This window comes from Pelophylax lessonae, assembly GCF_965119305.1.
Source record: "Pelophylax lessonae genome assembly, chromosome: 1".
In the NCBI taxonomy this organism is placed as follows: Eukaryota; Metazoa; Chordata; class Amphibia; order Anura; family Ranidae; genus Pelophylax; species Pelophylax lessonae.
The window spans coordinates 824,450,608-824,469,312 of NC_138768.1; the positions used below are offsets into that span (position 1 = coordinate 824,450,608).

At 38.2% G+C, this 18,705-nt stretch overlaps 1 long non-coding RNA gene across 1 annotated transcript; it reads right to left on the bottom strand.

The window, feature by feature from the left end:
- Positions 1 to 4,835: 4,835 nt before the first annotated feature.
- LOC309545114 lies at positions 4,836 to 5,465 on the bottom strand. Its single transcript, XR_014224873.1, has 2 exons — positions 5,380 to 5,465; positions 4,836 to 5,089 (listed from the first exon to the last, which is right to left on the bottom strand). It is a non-coding gene; the product is annotated as an uncharacterized lncRNA (long non-coding RNA).
- Positions 5,466 to 18,705: the final 13,240 nt, after the last annotated feature.

Genomic DNA, 18,705 nt, shown 5'->3' on the forward strand with positions numbered 1-18,705 from the left:
GGGTAGAATGCACCCAGCATATTACATGCAGTGAGACTCATTATGTAAGATTTAAGTGATTTCTCACTGAAAAAGAAAAATCTAAATCTAAAGTAAAAAACAAATAGGACTTTCAAGGTGCCACACCAGAAAAACAAACTAAAACACACTTTTTATTTTAAATCTTTAAAAAAAAAATATATAAAACCTAACATAGAGGTGCTATTTGTGAAAGCTGCAGTTACATATTTTGTCAGTAGTTTCTAGCCATATCCTCAGATGGTCATAAGGGGTATCTCATTCAGATGTCTCCGATGCGTTTTGCAGGGACAATGCCGCTTCCTCAGGGAGAACATACATTTCTAAGATTACAAGCAAACCCACATTGATCACCCCTGGGTTAACCCCTTCCCTGTCAGTGTCATTATTACAGTAACAGTGCATATTTTTTAGCTCTGATTACTGTAGTAATGTCACTGGTATCCCCAAAAAGTGTCAAAAATGTCAGTTAGGGGTCTGATCTATCCACCGCATGGTGGCCAAAGCTTTTTTGGCCCTTCTTCTCCTAGTTCATTCTGCACCCCTGTAACCCATTTTCAGCTGACAGTAGGCTAAATTCTGCTGTCGGCTGACGTCACTCAGGTGGTCCAGGCTGGGGAAAGATCCCAACTTTAAAGTCGGAATCCTCCCAGAAGCCTGGACCAACAGCTGGCTCAGCCTCTCTACCCCCTGCACAGTTTAGTGCTCCAGTGAGCACTGGAGGGGCAGAGCAGAGAGCCGCGGACTGACAGTCACAGTTCTCTTCTCAGAGCGAAGAGGAGAACTGAGCGATCAGCGGTGTTTTATTGCTCAGTTCACAGTGTAGCATTGGCGGGGGACAGATGCAGCCTCGGATTGATTCTGCATCCACCTAGGTGAGCATCATTTTTTTTTTTTTAGGAAACCCAAACTTCTCTTTTAATTGACATTAAACAACTAGGGACACCATGAGAGTTTATGATTGCATTCCACTAACAAAATTATGTGACTAGTAAAGCATATGTTCAGCACAACTTTTTTTATGTTTTGGATGGAGTATTGAAGATTTTAACCCTTCTTACCATTAGAGAGATTTCCCAAAATTCAAGTCCTGGTAACAAAGGTTCACCAGATTGGAAATAAAGGTAATCCTCCAATAACACTAAAATAAATAGAAACTTCTTATATTTAATGGTGTCCTGACCATTTTTTTCCTTTGAAACAAAAATGCTCTTTTTTTATTTTCCTTCTACTTGATTGGATATTCTGTTCAAAGTGAATTGTTATCACGTTCACTAATCATCCAAGATTTTCCCAAGATTCATCAACTTTCCCTCCACAACATCTGTTCTTCAATTAGAAAAGGTCTTCACTGTAAAATTCATTATGAAGAAAAGGGTGAATGTTACCTTCCCAGCATACTCATCTGAAGTTCTCTCAAACTATTTTCTTTTTAGATAGAATGCATGCCTGATACGATTCTGTTATTTTCTATTCTAATCTATTATTGTCTAATCTATTCAAATTCCAATTGATTCTATTTGAATTCTCAGACATGCTTATATCTATTATATTCTATTCTATTGTTTTTTTAATTCTATTATTTTCTATTCTATTATAGTCTAGTCTAGTCCTTTTCTCTATTCTATTTTATTCTATTCTATTAGTTTTCTTATGTATTCTCATTCAATTTTTTTTCTATTTAAAAATTTGAATTTCAGAAAATGGTTATATTCTTTATATTTTATTCACTGTTTTTTTTTTTATTCTATTCTATTCTATTCGGACCAATTCTATTCTAGTATATTCTATTCAAATTCAAATTTATTCTATTCAAAATTCAAATTTTGGAAGATGATTACAGTCATTCCATTCTATTCTATCATATAGTCTGTTGTTTTTTTCTATGCCATTCTGTTATTTTATAATCTATTCTAATATATTCTATTGAAATTCAAATTGATTATATTGGAATTCTAGGACATGGTTATATTTATTCTATTCTTTTCTGTTCTATTATAGTCTATTCTTTTTTTTTTTTTATTCTATTGGTTTCTATTCTATTTTTTTTTATTATGTATTCAAAATCAAATGTATTCAATTTAAAAATTAGAATTTCAGAAGATGGTTATATTCTTTATATTTTATTAATTTTTTTATTCTATTCTATTCTATTCTATTTTTTCTTATTCTATTCCTTTACTTTCTGTTCTATTTTATTCTCTTTGCAAACTGGAAAACAAATAGAAAACTGTTCAAATTTGAAAACTATTTGAATTCGAAATCTATTTAAAATTGATTCAAAAAGTATTTGAATCAATTAAAATTCTAATTTCGTCCAAATTTTTTTCTATTATTTCTCGGATTTGTTTAATTTCGGCACTATTGTAAGTCGAAAATAAGGATACATCCGAATTTCCGAAAATTGAAAGTTTGTCTGAATTTCGTTTCGAAATGAAACTTTGTAAAGGAATTTTTACTTTGTAAGAGAAAATTCCCATAGCTTAGTTTATGTGATGGAAATTCAGTTTGTAAAGAATACTTAAAGTGGAACTCCACCCAAAAGGGGAAGTTCTGCATTAAGGACTCGTCCCCCGCTCCTCTTGCACATTTGGCAATTTTGAGGGAGGGGGGGGGGGGGCAGATACCTGATTTTGACTGGTACCTGCTCCCACTTCTGTTCCGAGAGCCGTGGCGCTCGGCAACTTGAGTTCTCCTTCCTCCCTCCCCCTGCAGTCTTCTTGGACACTGACAGGTCCCAGAAGACTGCATCCACCATTCACAATGCGCAGCACAACTCGCACATGTGCAGTGGGCACCCGGCTGTGAAGCCGCAAGCTGTCCATAGTGAAGATTCTGGTGCCACTGAGGGAGGACAGAGGAAGAAGACGGCTGGGCTGAGCGCACCGCTGGATCGTAGGACAGGTGAGCGGCTGTTTTTTAAAGGTCAGCCCATACACTTTTTGTTCCTGCTGACTATTTTTTTGCAGGTGGCTGGAAATCCTCTTTAAAACAGTATTAAACCCAAAAGCAAACATGAATTTTATTGCAGCTTACCAATTCTGAGATGGGGTGGCTGAATCTGTTTTCTTTTTTGGCTTTCTTTTTGCTATTTTCACCTGGTTATCTGGCCAGTAAGACTGCTGTTCTTTACTAGAACAAGCTGCCCTGCAGATGTAGCAGTTGAAGGGTTGAGACAAACCATTTAACACGAATAGGGGTGCTTATAATGGTCAGCTTTTATTAATTTTTGTAAAACCTTTATCCCAAAAGGAAAAAAATCTGTAACTATAACTGCTTATAAAACGTGAGCTGGAGTTTGGCTTCGATTTGTCAGTGTCTCTAAATCCGCTTGTACATCTAACGCTCCCCTCCCCCCAGACTGACAATGCTGCTGTCCAAAGGTGCCCCCTGTGCTCCTTCATCCAGAGTTGAGTCTAACTAATACAGGAGGTGTGTTACTGGCGAGATTACCAGGTGAAAACAGAGGGGAAAAAAGCCTTAAAAGAAAACAAATGCATTCACCACATCTAATGATAGGTAAGCTGTAATATATAATACATTTTTGGTTTTGGGATTAATATTGGTTTGAACACCTCCCATCTGGCCCATTGTGAAAATATGTCTGGGTAGGAGCACCATTATCCTGTGTGGATCATTATTCTGTGTGTTGTACCGGATCAGCCCTGATACCATGTGATCACTGTGACCAATCACAGGGATCACACATCAAATGTACACAATGGGTTTCATTCATAGCCATCCATTGGATACTATTGTGATCTCTTTGATTGGTCACAGTGATTATATAGTACAGACTGGGCAAATCACAGTACACCTTTACAATAAGATAGGTGTGGCCAATCACAGAGATCCCAAGAGTACACAATGGCACATGAATGGATGCCATTCATAAAAATTATTACTTAAAACAGTAATAATCACTGTTAGTACAAATGTAATACAAACTAGAAACACATGCCCTTTAGCAGGGATCTTCAAACTATGGCCCTCCAGTTGTTCAGGGACTACAATTCCCGTCATGCCTGGTCATGTCTGTGAATGCAATGCCTCATGGGATGTGTAGTTCTACAACAGCTAGAGGGCCGTAGTTTAAAAATCCCTGCCCTTTAGGAATGCTTCAAATGATTTTATATGCTGGTCATAATATGTTTGTGCTATAACATATGTGATTACAGGGGAAATATTTTTATATATGTGATTAAAAAAATGTATAATGATATCCATTGGATAAAATACATCTTCTGTGTTATATACACTAGATTGTAGGAGTCTAAGATGTTTTCTTGGTTGTCAGTTTAATCCCATCACACTGGAAGATTACATCGGTGGAGGTGGATGGGGAGGGGGGGGGGGGGGGGTACAGGATGCAGGAAAGAGGGAAAAAAAGAGGAATCAACATGAGGAGTGTATCTTACTGACTGCAAGTAATATCCCTTGTGCTGATTTTTTTCTTTTTCTTTTTGGTAGCACTTGGGCTTTATTTGAAAGAGCACAGAGACTGTATAACCATGTACACTGATGAATGCGGGGTAAACTGGGATGGAGTAGAGGAGTGAGGAGAGCTCAAGGCTAAGTCAGTGGGCTAGGTGGCTTTTGTATTGAAGTTTTTTTACCTAAAATCCAAAACCCAGATTTTATTTACAGGGGTGGAACTTTAAAAAACAGGATTATAACTGAGAATAAGTGTATGAGATAAACACATGAAATAAAAAAGAGGAAGGAGGTTTTTGTACGGCTCTGTATCACTGTGTGAGAGGGAGCTCTATGTATTGCTGACAGTAAAATCTTCCTTCATCATCTTCACTCGCTCTCTGTATCGTCATTGTGAATTGAGTTCCTGATCCAGATCCACTGAACCGATCTGGAACCCCAGATGCTCGAGTACTGGAGTGATACAAGAGGGGTTTAGGAGGTTGTCCTGTTTTCTGTTGGTACCAGGCTATAAAGTGAGCTCTTGTTCCAGAGTGATAAAGACTTTTACTAGAAGTACATGTGATGGTGATTGTCTGTCCCGGGGACACAGAGATAGAATCCGAAGTCTGAGTCATCACAATCTGTCCACAGGATCCTGAGGATGGGAAGAGACATATTGATTATTGATAGATTTCATCATAATAGATTTCAATACATAGCTAAAATTCTCTGTACTTCACAATAAAGCTCTATGTAAGGATCTAGGTTCTGTTTATAATGAATCAAAATACTGAACGGTGTTACCCATTCAATAATAACCTAATAAAATCTCCTAAGAGGTTTTTTTCTAATACAAATTTATCTCATTACCTCCTTTTTATTTTTTGTTCCATCTGTTATTATTATTTTACATCTGAAAAAATAAACACAAACTATTCTGTATACCTTGGATGAAGACATAGAAGACACAGAATAGATATGTCAGAGGAAGCATCTTGATGGGTCTGGTCTGTCACTCACACAGATCATTGACCTTCATGGTAAACTCTTTATATAACATGAAATCTATAGGGAAATAATCTCAGAGTCTCACTATGTAAAGCAGGAAATATTCAAATATTACAGTTTATGAGAAGTATCTTATCTCAGTGCTCAGCAGAATATGGAAAAGCAGCAGTGTCATGTCAGGGTAGAATGCACCCAGCATATTACATGCAGTGAGACTCATTATGTAACATTTAAGAGATTTTTTACTGTAAAAGAAAAATGTAAATCTAAAGAAAAAAACAAATAAGACTTTCAAGGTGCCACACCAGAAAAACAAACTAAAACATACTTTTTATTTTAAATAACATAGAGGTGCTATTTGTGAAAGCTGCAGTTACATATTTTGTCAGTAGTTTCTAGCCATATCCCCAGATGGTCATAAGGGGTATCTCATTCAGATGTCTCCGATGCGTTTTGCAGGGACAATGCCGCTTCCTCAGGGAGAACATACATTTCTGAGATTACAAGCAAAACCACATTGATCACCCCTGGGTTAACCCCTTCCATGCCAGTGTCATTATTACAGTAACAGTGCATATTTTTAGCTCTGATTACTGTAGTAATGTCACTGGTATCCCCAAAAGGGTCAAAAATGTCAGTTAGGGGTCTGATCTATCCACCGCAATGTCGCAGACCACCACCATTACTAGTAAACAAATAAATAAATAAATGAAAATGACATAAATCTTTCCCCTAGTTTGTAGTCGCGATAACTTTTGCGCAAACCAATCAAAATATGCTTATTGGGATTTATTTTTACCAAATATATGTAGCAGAATACCAATTGGTCTAAAAGGATGAAAAAATTTGATTTTTTTTTTTTTGGGGGGGGGGGGGGGGGTGTTATATAACAGAAAGTAAAAAATATTGTTTTTTTTTTTTTCAGAATTGTCGCTTATTTTTTGTTTATAGCGCAAAAAATAAAAATCGCACAGGTGATCACATACCACCAAAAGAAAGCTCTATTTGTGGGGAAAGATATTTATTAGGGTACAGCATCCCATGACCAGGCAATTATCAGTTAAAGTAACGCAGTGCCGAATCGCAAGAAAATAACCTGGTCATTAAGTAGGAAAACCTTCTGGTCCAGAAGTGGTTAAAGAACATTGGTGGCCAAAGCTTTTTTGGCCCTTCTTCTCCTAGTTCATTCTGCACTCCTGTAACCCATTTTCAGCTGACAGTAGGCTAAATTCTGCTGTCGGCTGACATCACTCAGGTGGTCCAGGCTGAAGAAAGATCCCCACTTTAAAGGCGGAATCCTCTCAGAAGCCTGGACCAACAGCTGGCTCAGCCTCTCTACCCCCTGCACAGTTTAGTGCTCCAGTGAGCACTGGAGGGGCAGAGCAGAGAGCCACGGACTGACAGTCACAGTTTTCTGCTCAGAGTGAAGGGGAGAACTGAGCGATCAGCTGTGTTTTATTGCTCAGTTCACAGTGTAGAATTGGCGGGGGACAGATGCAGCCTCGTATTGATTCTGCATCCACCTAGGTGAGCATCATTCTTTGTTTTTTTTTTTAGGAAACCCAAACTTCTCTTTTAATGACATTAAACAACTAGGGACACCATGAGAGTTTATGATTGTATTCCACTAACACAATTATGTGACTAGTAAAGCATATGTTCAGCATTTTTTTTTTATGTTTTGGATTGAGTATTGAAGATTTTAGGCCTTCTTACCATTAGAGAGATTTCCCAAAATTCAAGTCCTGGTAACAAAAGTTCACCAGATAGGAAATAAAGGTAATCCTCCATTAACACTAAAATAAATAGAAACTTCTTATATTTAATGGTGTCCTGACCATTTTTTTCCTTTGAATTGTTTGCTGCTATCACCAGAGCTCATACATCCAAAACTCCTGGCTGTGTAGGTAAGTGTGTGGGGAGGATTTGGTTACAACTCTTTTTTATTGCTCTCTGTGTCCCTGTTGCAAAACTTTAATCACTTTGTGTCTGATAAAACCGCCGTTACGGTACAGAACGTGAGGGAAAATCTCTCTAGCAGAGTCCTTGATAGAAGCAAAAACCAGACAAGATTTGTAATCATTCCCCATTTTTTTTTTTATCAGGAAAACACATAAAAATGAAACAAAGGTTAAAAAAGAAAACACAGATCAACAGTGACTCCCATTTTTTATACAATAATTATTTTGGCTGGATAAATAATATATTATAGGCAAACATATTGATATGTTGTTTGTACCTTGCCCTAAATCAAAGGCAAATAACACTGTATAATCCAGTACACTGATGAATGTGGGGTAAACTGGGATGGGAATGGGATAGTGGAGTGAAAGTGTTCAGGGCTAAGTCAGTGGTCCAGGTTGTTAGTAGTTGCAATGAGCTTGTCTGCCACTAGATGGCTCTGTAGCCATTATGGTATGGTAAGGGGAAAGTTATAAGCAGGTGTTATCTCCTCTTTTAGTGAAACCCCTCCTGTAGTGAAGTAATAGGTGGAGTTAGTGTCCATATAAATACCTGTTGTGGGTGAGATCTAATGCAGACAGGGTATAGGAACAGGACACCCCCTAGCTGCAAAGATGTAATCCTATACTGAGCTGCTCTAACGAGCTGTGTGCAGGGATAAATTCCCAGAAGATGTGGCCCAGAGTGTGTGAGGGCCAGCTATAGTGGCCAAGTCTACACCTGACCTTCCACTTCAGGTTCTATAGAGTGGTGCATATGGCCTGAGAGGCCTGGACAGAGTCTTCTAAATGTGAGTGACAGTTAACCTGGGAATAGATGTAATTGGGGAGTGTGTCCGGCTGGGCAGAGTCATGGATGGGACCTCCTTTCAACTGTCCTTGACCTGTTCTTGTGCCAAACTACATCCCCCATTTTCCTTTTTTTCTTCCATTGAGAAAAAACAGACAATAAAAAAGTAAAATAAAAATTTAAAATAGGCAATAATGTTCAAATACATAAAAAAGGATTTTCCCCATTATTCTGTGAGCAAATCTTGACCATTTGGTGAAACCATGGGAAAAACCAAATGAAGGTGGAGTTCAGTGGCCTTGAGGGTGGAATGAGAAATAACTGGCTTCCAAGGGTTCGGAATGCTGCTATATATGATCATTGACCAATTCTTATGCCAAAAATAGGCCCTTCTTATTTTACTTTTTTTATAGAAAGAATGTAGGCTATGAAAATAAGTAAAATAAAATATTGATGAGTATTCACTCTGGTGTTGATTTACTAAAGGCAAATAGGCTGTTCCCTTTGCAAGATATTTTTAACTTTGCAAGGGAGTTTTCCCCTAGAGCTTAGTTAATGAGGTGAAGCTCCAGTGACTTCCATCATCCAATCATGTTCCAACAGAAATATTATTTTTTATTTTCCTTCTACTTGATTGGATATTATTTTCAAAGTGAATTGTTATCACATTCACTAATCATCCAAGATTTTCCCAAGATTCATCAACTTTCACTCCACAACATCTGTTCTTCAATTAGAAAAGGTCTTCACTGTAAAATTCATTAGGAAGAAAGGGGTGAATGTTTCCTTCCCAGCATACTCATCTGAAGTTCTCTCAAACTATTTTTTTTTTTTTAGATAGAATGCATGCCTGATACGATTCTGTTATTTTCTATTCTAATCTATTATTGTGTAATCTATTCAAATTCCAATTGATTATATTTGAATTCTCAGACATGCTTATATCCATTATATTCTATTCTATTGTTTTTTAATTCTATTATTTTCTATTCTATTACAGTCTAGTCTAGTCCTTTTCTATATTCTATTTTATTCTATTCTATTCGTTTTCTTATGTATTCTTATTTAACTTTTTTCTATTTAAAAGTTTGAATTTCAGAAAATGGTTATATTCTTTATATTTTATTCACTGTTTTTTTTATTCTATTCTATTCTATTCTGATCAATTCTATTCTAGTATATTCTACTCAAATTCAAATTTATTCTATTCAAAATTCAAATTTTGGAAGATGATTACAGTCATTCCATTCTATTCTATCATATAGTCTGTTGTTTTTTTTTTCTATGCCATTCTGTTATTTTATAATCTATTCTAATATATTCTATTCAAATTCAAATTGATTATATTGGAATTCTGGGACATGGTTATATTTATTCTATTCTTTTCTGTTCTATTATAGTCTATTCTATTCTTTTTTTTTATTCTATTCTTTTCTATTCTATTTTTTTATTAAGTATTCAAAATCAAATGTATTCAATTTAAAAATTTGGATTTCAGAAGATGGTTATATTCTTTATATTTTATAATTTTTTTTATTCTATTTTATTCTATTTTTTCTTATTCTATTCCTTTACTTTCTATTCTATTTTATTCTCTTTGCAAACTGGAAAACAAATAGAAAACTGTTCAAATTTGAAAACTATTTGAATTCAAAATCTATTTAAAATTGATTCAAAAAGTATTTGAATCAATTAAAATTCTAATTTCGTCTAATTTTTTTTTCTATTATTTTTCGGATTTGTTTAATTTCGGGACTATTGTAAGTCGAAAATAAGGATACATCTGAATTCCCGAAAATGTAAAGTTTGTCTGAATTTCATTTCGGAATAAAACTTTGTAAAGGAATTTTTACTTTGTAAGAGAAAATTCCCATAGCATAAAATGTACACAATGGGTTTCATTCATAGCCATCCATTGGATACTATTGTAATCTCTGTGATTGGTCACAGTGATTATATAGTACAGACAGGGCAAATCACAGTACACCTTTACAATAAGATAGGTGTGGCCAATCACAGAGATAACAAGAGTACACAGTGGCACATGAATGGATGCCATTCATAAAAAGTATTACTTAAAACAGTAATCATCACTGTGAGTACAAATGTAATACAAACTAGAAACACATGCCCTTTAGCAGGGGTCTTCAAACTATGGTCCTCCAGTTGTTCAGGAACTACAATTCCCATCATGCCTGGTCATGTCTATTAATGCAATGCCTCATGTGATGTGTAGTTCTGCAACAACTGGAGAGCCTTAGTTTGAGAATCCCTGCCCTTTAGGAATGTTTCAAATGGTTTTATATGCCGGTCATGCTATGTTTGTGTTATAACATATGTGATTACAGGGGATATATTTTTGGATGTGTGTTAAAAAAAATGTATAATGATATCCATTGGATAAAAGACATCTTCTGTGTTATATACACTAGATTGTAGGAGTGTATTTTTTTTTTCTTGGGTGTCAGTTTAACCCCATCGCACTGGAAGATTACATTGATGGAAGTGGGGGCAACAGGATGAAGGAAAGAGAGAAAAAAAGAGGAATCAGCATGAGGAGTGTAACTTACTGACTGCAAGTAATGTCCCTTGTGCTGATTTTTTGTTTTTCTTTTTGGCAGCATTGGGGCTTTATTTGAAAGAGCACAGAGGCTGTATAACCATGTACACTGATGAATGCGGGGTAAACTGGGATGGAGTAGAGGAGTGAGGAGAGCTCAGGGCTAAGTCAGTGGGCTAGGTGGCTTTCTCAGTTTTTTTACCTAAAATCCAAAACCCAAATTTTATTTACAGGGGTAGAACTTTAAAAAACAGGATTATAACTGAAAATAAGTGTCAGCTATCTAATATGAGATAAACACATGCAATAAAAAAGAGGAAGGAGGTTTTTGTACGGCTCTGTATCACTGTGTGAGAGGGAACTCTAGGTACTGCTGACAGTAAAATCTTCCTTCATCATCTTCACTCGCTCTCTGTATCGTCATTGTGAATTGAGTTCCTGATCCAGATCCACTGAACCGATCTGGAACCCCAGATGCTCGAGTACTGGTGTGATATAAGAGGAGTGTAGGAGGTTGTCCTGTTTTCTGTTGGTACCTGGCTATTAAAGTGGAGTTCCACCCTATTTTTATACTTACCTCCATCTTCTCGCTCCGGGGCACCTGAAAAAGAAATGGATAATCGCATATTTTTTTTTTTTTTTTACTTACCTCGTAGCGAAGAAAATATACTTACCTTACTTCCTTCTTCCTCCTTCCTCGGCCGCGGCCCGTCGTCACTTCCTGGCTCTGCAATGATTCCTGGGACCTGGACGTCATAGCTCCCAGGAATCATTGCGCCTGCACCGGCCCCGACGTCAGTTCCGGGTCGCGCGCGTCATCCCCTTCTAAACAGCTTCTGGGCATGCCCAGAAGCTGTGGAGGGATGACGCGAGCGACCCGGAAGTGACGTCGGGGCCGGCGCAGAGCATCGTGGGACCAAAGAAGGCGGAAGAAGACGCCGAAGAGGACGTGCTGGCTTCAAGCTGCCCACATCTGAGATGGCAGCGCTGGACAAGACGTTTGCAAGGTAAGTATTTGTCCTAACAGGTAAGTGCAACCCGGGACAGATCAGAGGCTAGCCATTGTGGAATGCACTAGCCCTGACTGTCCCGGGGGTATTAAAAAAAAAAAATCCAGGGTGGAACTCCGCTTTAAGTGAAGGCTTGCTGCAGAGTAATAAAGACTTTTACTAGAAGTACATGTGATGGTGATTGTCTGTCCCGGGGACACAGAGATAGAATCCGGAGTCTGAGTCATCACAATCTGTCCACAGGATCCTGAGAATGGGAAGAGACATATTGATTATTAATAGATTTCATCATAATACATTTCAATACATAGCTAAAATTCTCTGTACTTCACAATAAAGCTCTATGTAAGGATCTAGGTTCTGTTTATAATGAACCAAAATGCTGAACGGTGTTACCCATTCAATAATTACCAAATAAAATCTCCTAAGAGTTTTTTTCTAATACAAATTTATCTCATTACCTTTATTTTTTTTTTTTTTTTGTTCCATCTGTTATTATTATTTTACATCTGACAAAATAAACACAAACTATTTTTATACCTTGGATGAAGACATAGAAGACACAGAGCAGATATGTCAGAGGAAGCATCTTGGTGAGTCTGGTCTGTCACTCACACAGATCATTGACCTTCATGGTAAACTCTTTATATAACATGAAATCTATAGGGAAATAATCTCAGAGTCTCACTATGTAAAGCAGGAAATATTCAAATATTACAATTTATGGTGAATAATATATCTGAGTGCTCAGTAGAATGTGGGATGTCAGGGTAGAATGTACCCAGCATATTACATGCCGTGACTGATGATCATTATGTAAGATTTAAGAGATTTTTCCACTTTTGAAGAAAAAAAAAAAAACCTCTACACATCTCATTGCTACTTATCAGTAGAAATAAGTGAAATTGAGTTTTAATTTGCTCATAATTTCAGTAAAAAATTTGGAGATTTAGGGAAAACTGGGCTTTTCAGTGAATGGTTTGGAATGAAGGTTTCTGGTGGTTTTTATGGGAATAAAGTGGCTTCAGAGGATTCAGAAACCTCCTTTAAAATATCCCTGATCTGTTCTAGTGCCGAATTAGCTTCATTATTTTACTTTTATTTCACAAAGAGAAAGAAAAAAACAGACAATAAAAAAGTAAAATGAAAATTTTGAAGAGGCAGGGTGCAAAGAGCACTACACAAAAAAGGAAAACAACTCAAACAAAGTGCACTAAGGGACATAGTTAGCAATGATTTTGCACAAAAATAACCAAAATTTGCCAAAAATGTTATAGTAAACATTGACTCTGTAAACTAAAATGTAAAACTGCTCCACCTTAACTTAAATATATAATTAAAGTGCTAAAAGTGCATGTGCTAATGCAATTCCAATAAATACAACAATGAATACAATGTGCAAAGGTGCATACATAAAGTACAAAATGGTGCTATTACATAAATGGGTACTACATAAAATACTGTGAAAACCATCAATAGAAAAAAACCCATAAAGTAATTCAAATATGGTCCCAGTGAAGGCAGTGAAGAAAATTCCTCAAATAAATTCCATACCGAAGTGCTCCATAAACATGCAAATAATCACTGCAAAAACCCTGTGCAAATTTCCACTAGGGTGTGTACTTACCCGCAATTATGGACCTTCTAGGTCAGGGGTCTCAATCTCTCCCGCTGTTGCAGAACTGCAAGTCCCATCATGCCTCTGCCTTTGTGACTCATTATTGTAACTGTCAGCCTTGCAATGAACCATGGGAATTGTAATTTTGCAACAGCTAGAGGGCCACCAGTTTGAGACCCTTGCACTAGGTGTCTACCTAAGCAGGTCTAAAAGGCTTTAATACTGTTATGATGTCCAGGGTTATGGAGACCACATCTCTGGGTCCAGCTCAAATGAAGAACAAAGCCACGGGAAATATCATAGTGCAATACTGTTTATTAAAATGTGCATTAACAATAAAAAGGATGTCCACTCACAAGATATGTGCTGTTTTCTGGCACCAGGAATGATCTGGCGATTGTATGAGTCAAGAAAACCGCCGCTGCTCCTCTGTCCTATGTAGCCAGCGTGTGTTCCACTAGATGGAAATGGCGTGTTGTGTGACTGATGAGCCGGTATCTATGCGTTTCATCATTAAGGCGTCATCAGGAGGCGTGGTCACATCTCCCATCTCTGTCTTTATATATCCCTTGTTCCTTTTTATGTGTTGGGTTATGCACTTGGCGTGATATGTTATCTTCAATTTCTATTTATTATACTATTGGAAGATGATTCTAACAATGTTACATGAATCGCATCTAAAATGTTTTACCATAATTAAAAATAAAGTATGTTAAAAACATGCGCATATACAATTTTGTCCTGTGTATCCTAATTAGCCCCATCTTGAGGTCAGACTGGCTAACTGCATTCTTTTTCTAAAAACAACAAGTTACCTTCATAAATTCAGATCATAGCGGTACATGAGGGTGACACACAAGTATGTTTTTATTATTTTGAAAGAAGGAGGGTTCTCCCCTATTGTTCTACACAATTATGATATTTTAAATTATTTCAAAATAAAGGTGAAAGTAGTCTTTATTAAGGATGATCGAACTTTTGAAAAGTTCGGTTCGGCCAGAACATCCGAACTTCCCGAAAGTTCGGCCCGGATTTCAGAACCCCATTGAAATCAATGGGACCCAAACTTCGGTAATCAAAAAACACAATTTTTAAGCCCTAAAACCCAATAAATGCCCCTAAAAAGTGCCTAGGGTTCTGGGTCATGCCCCATTAACTATTAATCACACAAAAAAAAGTTCTTAAAAATTGTCATTTTTGATAAAAAAGCCAATTATTGAAAAAAAAAAAAAAAAGAGATTTTTTTATTTTTACTTTGGATTTAGTATCTGGGTGGTCTAAAAGGTGTGCATGAGAAGTTTCAGCCCTGTAGTATGTCCAGAACCATGGAAAAAAAAAAGATAATTTTTCAGTAGAACAGGGATGTGGGACCCTCCTTTAACTTTAACACCTATATGATCTTTTTTCTGGTTCTGGACATGCTACAGAGCTGAAACTTCACAGGTACACCTTTTAGACCCCCCAGACACAAAATCACACAAAAAAAGTTCTTAAAAATTGTCATTTTTGATAAAAAAAAGCCAATTATTGAAAAAATTTAAAAAAAAAAAGAGAGATTTTTTGATTTTTACTTTGGATTTAGTATCTGGGGGGTCTAAAAAGTGTACATGTGAAGTTTCAGCTCTGTAGCATGTCCAGAACCATAAAAAAAGATTGTTTGTATTAGAAAACTTTCAGCACAGGAGGTTGGCTCTGCTGCTGTAACACCTTGCCGGTTTAATAGAAGGCATTTTTTTGGGTTCTTTGCAGTCAGGAAAAACATCTGAACTTGTGTATAGTGGTACTGTGCACAAGTTCTGATGTTTTGCCTGCCTCCAAAACCCCCCAAAAAATGCCAGAAAAAACACACCTGGGCATTTTTTTTTTTTTTTGACGCTAGCGTTTTTTTGGCATTTTTTTGGGTTCTTTTGAGGCAGGCAAAACATCTGAACTTGTGTATAGTGGTATATATACACACATAATTATATTTATATAGACACCTAGCCATATATAGGTGTGATAGTAGCAGAAATATATTACTGTAAATGATTTCATTAGCGCAAGCATTTATTTCTGCTACTATCACACCTATATATGTCTAGGGGTATATATACCAGATATGGGAGTAAAGCCCCATACACACACGCAGATCGTCGTCATACAAATGTTCGTCTTTTCTCCCCGGGATGTCGGTGTCTGTTGAAAAGTGCAAAGACAGCACAAGGACAGCACAAGAATTTTGTCCGCAGACTTCAGCTGACTGCAGAAGTGATGTCATGTAATGGTTAACTTTCCCTGTGTTTTTTATTTTCTGAGCATGCCCAGTCTTGCAAATCTGCGGTCTGTCGGCTGATTTCTGTACTGACAGGCGAACAATCGTCCGTTCTGGTGTCTGCAGACAAAAATTTTCATGTTTGCAAGAAAGACTCTTGTCCGCGGATTGTGTGCAGACATCTGTCGGAGGCACCATACTAACACGCATACAATCGGCAGATCTTTCGTCCGCCGACGTTTGTATGACGACGATCTGCGTGTGTGTACGGGGCTTTAGTCACACATGTGCAAGTAACAAGCAAGTCCCAAGTCTTAACCTTCAAGTCTCAAGCAAGTCCCAAGTTACTGTGGCGAAAAGCAAGCAAGTCAAGTCGAGTCACTGCTAGAAGTCAAGCAAGTCAAGTCAAGTCATTTATTTTGGTCAAGTCACAAATCAAGTCAAAATACTGATCTACCCCAATTTTCACCTTTAAATCAGTTAAAAGTCAGTGGTCAGGAAAGGTTTTGTTTTATTTTCAACATTAACAAAACTGCTTAGTGCTTTTTTCTTGTCATATTAACTGCTTCCGGTCCGCGCTATAGCCTATATATGGCTGCAGCGCGGACTCGAATTTTCGGGAGGCCGTTTTTAAACGGCCTCCCAGAAGCAGTCTCCCCGTGCGCTCCCGAGAGCGCGCATCGGGGAGATTCTGTGTCGGCCGTGTCCCTTGGACACGGCCGATCACAGATCGTGGTGAATGGCCAATCACAGCGGCCATTCACCACGTGATCGGACAGTCCAATGAGAGATGATCTCATATGTAAACATATGAGATCATCTCTCATCGCCGGCGCTCCTTCCTCACACGGAGCCTGCAGTGTGAGGAAGGAGGGGGAGCCTCACAGCGCCGGGGACACAGAAGAAATGTAATCAGGGCACCGATCACTAGTGCCCTGATTACAAGAGGTAAAACAAATGCACAAATTGCCCACAGTGCCCGCCTATAGTGCCCCCCCATCAGTGCCCACAATCAGTGCCCATAGTGCTGCCAGTCAGTGCCCATCAGTGCCTGCTCATCTAGGCACTGATGAGAACTGACTGGCAGCACTATGGGCACTGATTGTGGGCACTGATGGTGCTGCCCATCAGTGCTCATCAGTGCCACCCGTCAGTGTCCATCAGTGCCATCCGCCAGTGCCCATCAGTGCCGCCTATCAGTGCCCATCAGTGCCACCCATCAGTGCCGCCTCTCAGTGCCCAGCAGTGCCACCTCTCAGTGCCCAGCAGTGCCACCTCTCAGTGCCCAGCAGTGCCGCCTATCAGTGCTCATCAGTGCCGCCTATCAGTGCTCATCAGTGCCGCCTATCAGTGCCGCCTATCAGTGCTGCCTATCAGTGCTCATCAGTGCGGCATATTAGTACCTCCTCATCAGTGCCCATAAGTGCCACCTCATCAGTGCCCATAAGTGCCACCTCATCAGTGCCCATCAGTGCAGCCTATCAGTGCCCATCAGTGCCGCCTCATCAGCGCACATCAGTGAAGGAGAAAAATGTATTTATTTTCAAAATTTACTCGCAGAAAATAAGAAAAACTTTTTTTTTTTTTCAAAATTTTCTGTCTTTTTTCTTTTTTTTGTAAAAAATAAAAAACCCAGAGATGATTAAATACCACCAAAAGAAAGCTCTATTTGTGTGAAAAAAATGATACAAATTTCATATGGGTACAGTGTAGCATGACCGCGCAATTGTCAGTCAAAGTGTGACAGCGCTGAAAGCTAAAAATTGGTCTGGATGGGAAGGGTGTTTAAGTGCACAGAAGGCAAGTGGTTAAAGAAACACTTTGAATGCCCAAACAGCGCAAAATCCTTCGTCCGGTCATGTTTCAACCCCACAGTCACTAAAAACATGTTAAGTTTCCATTGTTAAACAGCCAGTGTCCTAAAAATCAGAACACACTGAGGTGTTTTAAGTGACTGTGGTGTCAGAAACATAACAGGCACATTAATTTTGCTTTAACACATCTTGAGAAAATGCAAATATTTATTAACTTAAAAAAGTAAAGTCATTTCGAGTCATATGTCTCCAGTCAAAGTCAAGTCTCAAGTCATGAATACCAAGTCAAAGTCAAGTCAAGTCTTTTATTAATTTTAGTCAAGCAAGTCTCAAGTCCTCAAACTGGTGACTTAAGTCTGACTTAAGTCAAGTCATGTGACTCAAGTCCCCCACCTCTGATATATACAGACATATATGTCTATATATACCCCCTATACACATGTTCAGATGTCATGTCTGACATCAAACATGTCCTCAAAAAAGCACTGGCAGTGGCAGCCCCTGCAGCATTAAAAATGCTTGGCTGGTGAGAAGCCATATGGGTGTGCCGAAGCAATTCAGAGAAATGATCATTTCTCTATAGCGGTCACCCTGCTATGGAAGGGTTTTGTCACCCTTCCATAGCAGTCACTGCCAGTTAACCCTACACTACACTACGGTCCCCTTACACTTAACACTTTCCCTACAGAAACTAAATTTTTGAAGCTAACTAAAGTGTAAAGGAGCACTCTAACTACACTAGATATCCCTTTCCTCACACTAATAAATAGCTAAATGACACTTTTAAAGTAAAATTAACAGAACTGCTTCCACTCTCTTCCATGTCCAGTATAACAATGCTAGGAATATGGCGGGGGCGATCTTATATACTGGGGGGCGTATTCACTAATGATTGGTCTAGGGACCCCCTAGTCACTCCAATCACATTCCTAGCATTCTCCTGCCCCCTCAATTGGCTTTTGCTAATGGTTCTGGTCCAATCACGGGCTTTTAAAGCCCATTTCCTGAAGCATTGCATTTTGGTCGGTTCTGGTTGCCGAATTCCGAACTTTTTGGGCAAAAAGTTCTAAATTCGGCCGAACCTCGAACACCCAATGTTTGGGCCGAACCGATGGTGGACCCGAACCGTTCGATCATCCCTAGTCTTTATATTAATGTATATGTTATACTGGGAGGAAAAATCTAAAAATATTTCTTTGGGTGCCCCCTACAGAAAGCCGCAACACCAGATTACATCCATCAGTAATTAGAAAGAAATC